The sequence below is a fragment of the Anolis carolinensis genome, chromosome 4, assembly GCF_035594765.1.
Source record: "Anolis carolinensis isolate JA03-04 chromosome 4, rAnoCar3.1.pri, whole genome shotgun sequence".
In the NCBI taxonomy this organism is placed as follows: domain Eukaryota; kingdom Metazoa; phylum Chordata; class Lepidosauria; order Squamata; family Dactyloidae; genus Anolis; species Anolis carolinensis.
Window position 1 is genome coordinate 247521993 of NC_085844.1, and position 9002 is coordinate 247530994.

At 40.8% G+C, this 9002-nt stretch overlaps 1 long non-coding RNA gene across 1 annotated transcript; it reads left to right on the forward strand.

Moving 5' to 3' along the window:
* Nucleotides 1-1904: 1904 nt before the first annotated feature.
* Nucleotides 1905-4717, forward strand: LOC134298732 (uncharacterized). The gene is made up of 2 exons (XR_010005822.1): nt 1905-2082; nt 4389-4717. It is a non-coding gene; the product is annotated as an uncharacterized LOC134298732 (long non-coding RNA).
* Nucleotides 4718-9002: the final 4285 nt, after the last annotated feature.

The following is a 9002-nucleotide window of genomic DNA, read 5'->3' on the forward strand; positions in this document are numbered from 1 at the left end:
TGTACTATTTTACTATACTATTGTATATAATGGGACTTAAGCATCCATAGGTTTTGGTATCCACATACGATCCTGCAACCAAATCTCAGTGGATACCAACATCCCACTATGCTTTGTTTATTTGTGTTGAACTTAGTAAATCAATAATCTAAAAATAAAACTAGTGTGGGTTTTGGATAAATGCATGTCAACTCAATGCACATAACAATGAGCTACAAGGTGCATCACAAGCTTTGCCTAATGAACATCCATCGTGTCTTCGCACATCATTATTTAGCTTGGCGATCTTTGGAATAATGAAATAGAAAAAGATGTGTCGCCTTGTGATCGGTGAAAAAGACCTAACAGTCGCAGCTGACGACGGCTGGAGATGAGTCAACAGTATGACGCAGCAGCCAAAGAAAAACGAAACAGCAAGAAAGAAAGGAAGGCAGAGTAATTTTAGGCTGCATCAACAAAACTGTAGTGTCCACATCAGGGGAAATATTACAGGCTGAGTTTCCCTTCTTTGAATTGCTTAGGACTAGAAGGGTTTGGAATATTTTATTCTATTTTATTTTGATTCAGCATTTGTGTCGGCCTCCATAATGAGATATCTTGGAGATGGGACAAAAATCTAAACAGAGAATTCATTCATGTTTACTACAGTCTTTATATCCATAATTTCGCACATATCTACATATATAAAAGTCAAAGTATGTATGTAATTAGGTATTAGGGATGTGTAATCCATAAAAATGGTTCAAAGGTCATTACAAAACTGGAGGGGAGATGGCGCTTCATTTCTAAAGTAGAGGTAAAGGAAAAGGTTTTCCCCTGACATTAAGTTAGTTGAGTCCGACTCTGGGAATTGGTGCTCATCTCCATTTCTAAGCCAAAGAGCCAGTAGACACCTTCAATGTCATGTGTGTTAATGTGGGATTTGTGTATTGATAGTGTTTAAATGCAATTTGTGTCTTGGTTTGTATTGCATACTGATTGCATCATCCAGAGTGTACTATAGTCTGGAAAGAGTTAATTGCTGAGAAGCTGTGTTGACCTTGATGTGTGGCTGGAACTGGGGAGTGTCCAGACACAAGTGTGTATGCTTTACTGATTACATCTGTTCTGCTGTCTGGTATATAGTTTTACCAAAGTCTCTGATGTCTCTTCGTTCTGCGTTCCTCTGACTCTGCTGCTGCGCTGCGTAAATTACTCTGACAATGTGGCCGGCATGACTGCATGGAGTGCCATTACCTTCCCGCCAGAGTGGTACATATTGATTTACTTACGTTTGCATGTTTTCAAACTGCTAGGTTTGCAGAAGCTGGGGCTAACAGTGGGAGCTCACCCCACTCCCCAGATTCGAACCGCCGACTCTTCAGTCAGCAAGTTCAGCTGCTCAGCGGTTTAATCTGCTGTGCCACTGGGGGCTCTAAAGTATACAGTGAAAATTTTGACTGACTCCCTATCTAATATTGCAGTTTCTGGCTTCTTTAACTGACCTTGAAGTCCTGCACTGTCTGAGTCAGGTTCTTCCAAGAGAGAATCATCATTTCTCTGACTCGAATCTTCCTCATTTTGTGTCCCAGGAAATCACACAGGAAATCCCACAATTCTTCTAAACCATCAGTGTACCCATCAGCCTCAGGCTGTACTACAACACAACTTAGCACAGGTTTATACTATTACTTACTTACTTTAGTCCTCTTTGCAGATTTATATATTTTTATTTATTATTATTTTTATTTCTTATTATTAGATTGACTCTAAATGGCTGGTGCCATTAGGGCTTTCAGATGTTGAGCACTGCATTCTGGGAAATGTAGTTTAGGGCAGGGACTTTTGCATTCACTGCCACAGGGGCCTCACCTTTCCAAACTACATTTCCCAGAATGCTGTGTTCTCAGTCTCCCACCCATCATCTTTGCTAGTCCCGCCCACAGTGCCTTTGTTTATGGCGATCAGGCCAAAGAAAAAGGAATGGTTTTTAAAACACTTTATGTTCTCTTGGATTTATCAAAGTTGCTTAATGCTTACACTGAAAATTAAACTGATCTTGGGAGACATCCAAATGTTACAGAATCTTAATGGAAATGATTGGTGAGTGTTTCAATTCTTAAATCCCCCACCTTTTTTAGTAGGTATGCATATACAGTAGAGTCTCACTTATCCAACACTCGCTTATCCAACGTTCTGGATTATCCAATGCATTTTTGTAGTCAATGTTTTCAATACATCAAGATATTTTGGTGCTAAATTTGTAAATACAGTAATTACTACACAATATTACTGCGTATTGAACTACTTTTTCTGTCAAATTTGTTGTATAACATGATGTTTTGGTGCTTAATTTGTAAAATCATAACCTAATTTGATGTTTAATAGGCTTTTCCTTAATCCCTCCTTATTATCCAACATATTTGCTTATCCAACATTCTGCCGGCCCGTTTATGTTGGATAAGTGAGACTCTACTGTATCTATATTTATATGTATGTATGTATGTATGATCCACAAAGGATCCTACCCGGCTTGATGGATGTGGACCAAACATTGTAGACATACCCATCATGATCCAGCTTAAAATACTAGTATGGTTTTTCAGGGAGATTGATAGAGGATAATGGGAGTTAGAGACTGGCAACATCTGAAGGTACAGCTCAATGGTGCTGATGGGAGTTGCAGACCATCAGTTGTACAATTTTATCAAAGGCCCTGTTACACAGGCATACATTTTCTAATGGGACCATTCATGAAATGAAAAAGCAAATGAGCCTTTCTAATAAACAGCAATACAAAATGACTAACCTGAACAATGCTGAGTATATACATTAGGGGTTTTTGTGCATGAATCAAAGTTTGTGTACATTGAAGCATCAGAAAGCAAAAGTGTCACTATTTCAACCACTTGTTTGGACAATCTTGGATATTAGAATTTTGGATAAGGATAAGGGATATCAATTCCACTGTGCAACTACACTGGAATAGAAGGTTTGTGCAGTAAAATCCTATATTTTAGGACGAAAAGAATAGTATGCAGTCTCTCTTTGACAAATGGCTAATTATACAGTAGTCTTGCTTATCCAACCTTCGCTTGTCCAACATTCTGGATTATCCAACGCAGTCTGCCTTTTAATAGTCAGTGTTTTTGTAGTCCATGTGTTCAATACATTGCGATGTTTCGATGCTAAATTCGTAAGTACAATAATTGCTACATAACGTTATTGTGTATTGAGCTGCTTTTTCTGCCGATTTGTTGTAAAACATGATGTTTTGGTACTTAATTTGTAAAATCATAACATAACTTGACGTTTAATAGGCATTTCCTCAATCACTCCTTATTATCCAACATTTTCTCTTATCCAAAGTTCTGCTGACCTGTTTATGTTGGATAAGCGAGACTACTGTAATACATTTGCTTCTATTCCAAACTTGCACAAAAAAGAGAATGCTGTAGAAACAAGTGAACTCTGATGGCTTGGATTCCCCAGAGAGGGACATCATTGCACCCAGAGAAGCTTCACCTTCCACAACTCACGGCTTATCATTAATCCCACAACTCTCCCAGGTCTGTTTTTAAACTGCAAATGCATTTCCCAGCTTTCTCTTTGCCCCCCGCCCTTCCCTGCAGCCTCTGGGGCGCCATATTTCAAAGCCTTTTTGGAGGTGAGGGATTCCCAGCTGACAGAAGCACATTTCTGGCCATTACGATGTCACTGAAGGAACAACAGCCAACCACTTGGGATGATTAGTACGCCATCAGCCTAAGAAAGGATGAATATTTGTGGTTTGAAAGCTGAGTGGTAATAAAACCCAGCAGATGCATTAGCTTGCGGGAAGGAGCCTTTTGACAGCTTACCATGAATGTGCAAAATGAATATTTATAGTGCACATTTTTAATGTTAATCTAGAAAGAGTCAGGATAATATCGTTCAGCCACCCATTGTTTTTATTTATATGCTTGCGTATGCGACGTACGCAAATTAATTCCCCTTTACAAACATTTCCAGAAGGGAAATACTTTCCTAAATTAAACAAAGAATTATTTGTGTATTTGAGCATTGGGCTATGGCTCTGTAGACCAGAGTCATAGCCCAAATGAATCCCCATTTGGCCATGAAAACCACTGGGTGACCTCAGGCAAGTCATAAATTTCTGAACAAATTTGACCAATAAACCCCTGTGATAGATTTGCCTTAGGGTTGTCATAAGTGGAAAATAACTTGAAGGCACATAATAATAACACAACACTGCTGTCCGAAGATGTACACTTCATACCTGCCAATTGTTGAAATTTTACAGCAACAGTCACTGTCAATCCTCTGTTGCTCTAAAAGCAGCTCTTTTCAGCTGCTTTTAAAGTGTCACAGTTTCACTTCTTTCTTCTCCTGTCTCCCTTCATCCTCAGCTTGTTATGTGAATTTCAGCTTCTCCAAGAACCACAGGTTTGGTGCCCAGCATATCTGGCTTCCCAGAAGGCCAAATGTGAGACAGATGGGTTGAAGGCAAAATCAAAGGTTTTATTCTCAATGGTCAAAGAGGATGTCAGCAGAGACTTCACTCCATAGAACTGACATGACACAATTGTGAAAACATAGCATATTGTTTGTTGACAGCTATTCAAGACTGCCATGCTAGTTCCTGATTGGTCCAGCAAGGGTCTGACTAGGATACACTCCCTGGTTGATCTTCATTTTGGCAAGAAGATTTAATAAACTGTCATTGGATTATTTTGAAGAGTATGTCTATTTATTGACCCACTCCTGAGAGGGGTGTGATCAGTGAGGAATGCCGTGGGGCAAGCAATGATGGGCTGAAATGTGTCTTGATATTCTGGGTCTGGTCAATACAAAGGATGCTAGTCCAAAAGAATGAAAGAGTGCTTAGGGCAGTGGGGGCCAACCTATGACACACGTGTCAGCACTGACACGCCTAGCCATTTTTGCCGGCACGCTTCTGCATACAGATTGATTGGATGACTAATGTCTTTTGTGGCCAAATTTGGTGTGATTTGGTCCAGTGGTTTTGTTGTTTACTCCATGGGAATTATGCACATTACACACACACACACACACACACACACACACACACACACACACACATATATATATATATATATATATATATATATATATATATATATATAAACACTAGCTTTGCCCGGCCACGCGTTGCTGTGGCTTATGGGAATCTTTTGTTGGCCAGGTGGAATAGCAGTGAATAGCCTTGCAATCTCAAAACCTGGCCGTTTTCTGGAGTAGCTGGAGCTGTTTATTTTATGAATGTAGAGGCATGGATGGGGGGTTGTGCTGCCAATTTTAGCGTTTCTGGGATGTGTAGTTTTGTTGTTTTGTCCTAGGCTGAAATTTCATTACCCTTTTATATATATAGATTCTATTATTATTCTATTATTATTGTAGTATATTATTATTATATTATTACTATTATATTATTATTATATTATTCATTATTCATGACTACATTGAAACTACAATAGAGAGAAATCAGCGTGGAAATTGCAAGAGGTACCATAGATTGTTGTACATGGAAATAATGGTAGTAAATAGTTTTTGATTTATTAAATACAATTATATATTACAATTATATGTTTTTATTATTTAAACTATATATTGTGAAATTATGTTTTTTCCCCCCCTCAAAGTGACACACCACCCAAGTCATGCTAGGTTTTTTGGTGAATTTTGACACACCAAGTGCAAAAGGTTGCCCATCATTGGCTTAGGGGCTGTTGATCATTTCAGTGGGAGCCCCAGGGATGGGTCTGGTCTAGTGACACAGACTAGGAAAGGTTCTCAGGAGTAAATCAGATCATATCAGGGAGACCTGGGGGTCTTGTGCAACCTATTTTGGGTTCCCAGAGTCTTTCCAGTGCATTGTGAGGTGATTATGATAATTTATGTAATTGTTTCCTGGAGTAGGAAATGTGTTGGGGCAACATTCAAGGGCAATTCATGAGGAGGTTACTACAGGACAAATGGAAAATGCAACGTGGATATGCTGTCCATCTCAGTTCATAATTTTGGGGTATAATTTTTGATAACAAGCTTATTTTATTTGCTGCAAATTGAATTCAAACTCAGCAGTGGAGAAAGGAGAAGTAGAGGTAGACAGACCCTCCCAGTAGTCTGTTTGCAAAAGCAAACAGTTGAGTTAACTGAGTGCAAACTATGCTTATATTTGGAGATCAGTGTGTTGTCGAAGGCTTTCATGGCTGGAATCACTGGGTTGCTGTAAGTTTTCTGGGCTGTTTGGCCATGTTCCATAAGTATTCATACCTCACAACCTCTAAGGATGCCAGCCATCGATGCAGGTGAAACATCAGGAGAAAAGGCTCATGGAACATGGCCATACAGCTTGAAAAACTCACAGCAACCCATTTGGAGATCAGTTTGCACCATTGCAGCAGCCCAAGACCAAGAGGGGGAAAGCGGCAGGAGGAGAGGAAAATTAGGGCATTTTAAAAGCTAATTAAAAAGTGGGACAATGGATTGGGAGTGCCACTATCTGATGAGTTCCACTGGAAGGTATGCAACACTTTGATTCATTACTTATGCTATTTCCAATAATGTTATGGCCAGGTTGTTGTCTGTTTTCTGGGCTGTATGGCCATGTTCCATAAGTGTTTATACGTCACAACCTCTGAGGATGCCTGCCATTGATGTGGGCGAAACGTCAGGAGAGAATACTTATGGAACATGGCCACACAGCCTGGAAAACATACAACAACCCTGTGATCCTGGCCATGAAAGCCTTCAGCAACACAATGTTATGGCTTTTATTCCATCAATATGAGACATATTGGTTTGAGTGATGGAGCTGAAATCTAGGGAATCAGAATATGAATTCCTCACCCAGCTGTGGAAATGGGCAACTGGAATCTGTGCAGAGGAGGGTGACCAAAATGGTCAAGGGTCTGGAAACTTAGGGAGCTGTGTAGATACTGGAGGACAGAAAGTGAAGAGAGGACTTGATGCTCAGAAATTTGAAAAGATGTCACATTGAGGAGGGAGAAAGTTTTTTTTTTTTTTTTGCTGCTCCAGAGAATAGGCCATATTTCAATGGATTCAAACTGCAAGAAAAGAGATTTCACCTAAACAGTAGGAAAAATTTCCTGACTATACGAGGTGTTTGACAGTGAAATATGTTGCTGGCAGGTGTGTGTGATGGAGTCTCCTTATCTGTAGGTTTTTAAACAGAGTCTGGATGGTCATCTCTTGGGAGTGCTTGGATTGTGTATTCCTGTGTGGCAGAATGGGGTTGGACTGGATGGCCTTTGTGGTCTCTTCCAAATTTATAGTTCTGTGAATAACTCACTGGGCTTTTCTGGGGAAGTCACTTTGTCAGCCTTAGGAGAATGCAATGGCAAGCCTCCTCTGAAGAGACCTTGTCAAGAGTATCCTGCAAGAGGGTTGCCATAAATTGGTACTGACTCGAAGGCAACTACCAGCAATGTTCCTGAACCTTGTTTTATGTCTCTCTTCCCTTGTCCCCCTCCTTCACCACTGTATCTACAAACTATTAGAAAATTTGATACCATTATCTGTGAGAAGCCTTCTTGGTAGCCTCCACGAAAATCAGATTATGAAGAGTTGTCATCCTTTTCATTAGTTTGGGGGCATCCCTCTGTAATAAAAAGCTAGGGCATAATAGGTTTGAGATTGGCCTGCTGGCTGCAGACGCCGCACATCTGTATGCAGGGCTCAGTGCATGGTTTAGCTGTGAAAACTATTTTTAATGGGAAGGCAGCACCTAGGAGATGTGGAGTCACGACAACAGGCAGCGTCTCCGGGACACAAACAAGGAGAGCAGACCTTGCAACAAACCCAGTTCCCAGCTCTCTCCCCAGAGCAATGTTTTTGCAGGACCTGGTCACCGCCGGCTACTCATCTTCAAACATGACCATATCTGCTGTCTCCTGCCAGCAATGCCCTTCTGCCTTCTACACAAGGAAAGCAGATCAGAACTATCCTAAAGAATACTTGGACACAGACCTGATTTCAGTAACCAGTAATGTTTCCGCACACAAACTGGTAAAGACGTGACTGGTCACCAGTCAAAGAACTTCCAAAGGAAACTCTGTCCTGGAGAACTAAAATAGAAATGAATTGGAAGCAATTATTTTTTGTTGCGACTGAATGGAGAAAGTGTGCTTCAGTCTCCATCCAGGCGGGATTTTGCATAGGAAAGCTACGAGCCAGGATCTTGTTAATGGCTTACATATGTGTAAGTTCATCTATAGATGTGCTTGGATGTGTTTGTGGAATGTCTGCACTCAGTTTACATTTGTGGAAGCAAAGTTGTAGATGGGATACACATGGAATCATAGAATCCTAGAGTTGGAAGAGACTCAAGGATTATTTAATTCAACCCCATTTTGACATGCCCAGATACACAATCCAAGCAATCTTGAAAGATGGCCATCCAGCCTCTGCTTAAAAACCTCCAGAGAAGGAGACACCACTAGACTCCAAGGCAGCGTAGTCCACTGTTGAACAACTCTTACCATCAGGACAGTCTTCCTATCATTCAGATGGAATCTCTTTTCCTATTGTTTGAATCCATTGCTCCATTTGGGGCTGGGCTGTGGCGCAGCTGGCTAGTAACCGGCCGAGAGGTCATGAGTTCGAAGCCCGGGTCGGGTTAAGCCTCCGACCATTAATAGCCCCGGCTTGCTGTTGACCTATGCAGCCCCAAAAGACAGTTGCACCTGTCAATTAGGGAAATTTAGGGACGCTTTATGCGGGAGGCTAATTTACAACACCATAAAACTGCCAGCAAAACACGAGGAAAGGAATGAGGAAGTATAGCCACTACTGGATGGTGAAGCAACAGCTCCCCCCTGTGGCTGGAATCGTGAAGCTGGAAAAATGCTAAAAATGCCTCTGAGTCTGTCTAATGTATGTTGTTTGTCTGTTGGCATTGAATGTTTGCCATATATGTGTTCATTGTAATCCGCCCTGAGTCCCCTTCGGGGTGAGAAGGGTGGAATATAAATACTGTA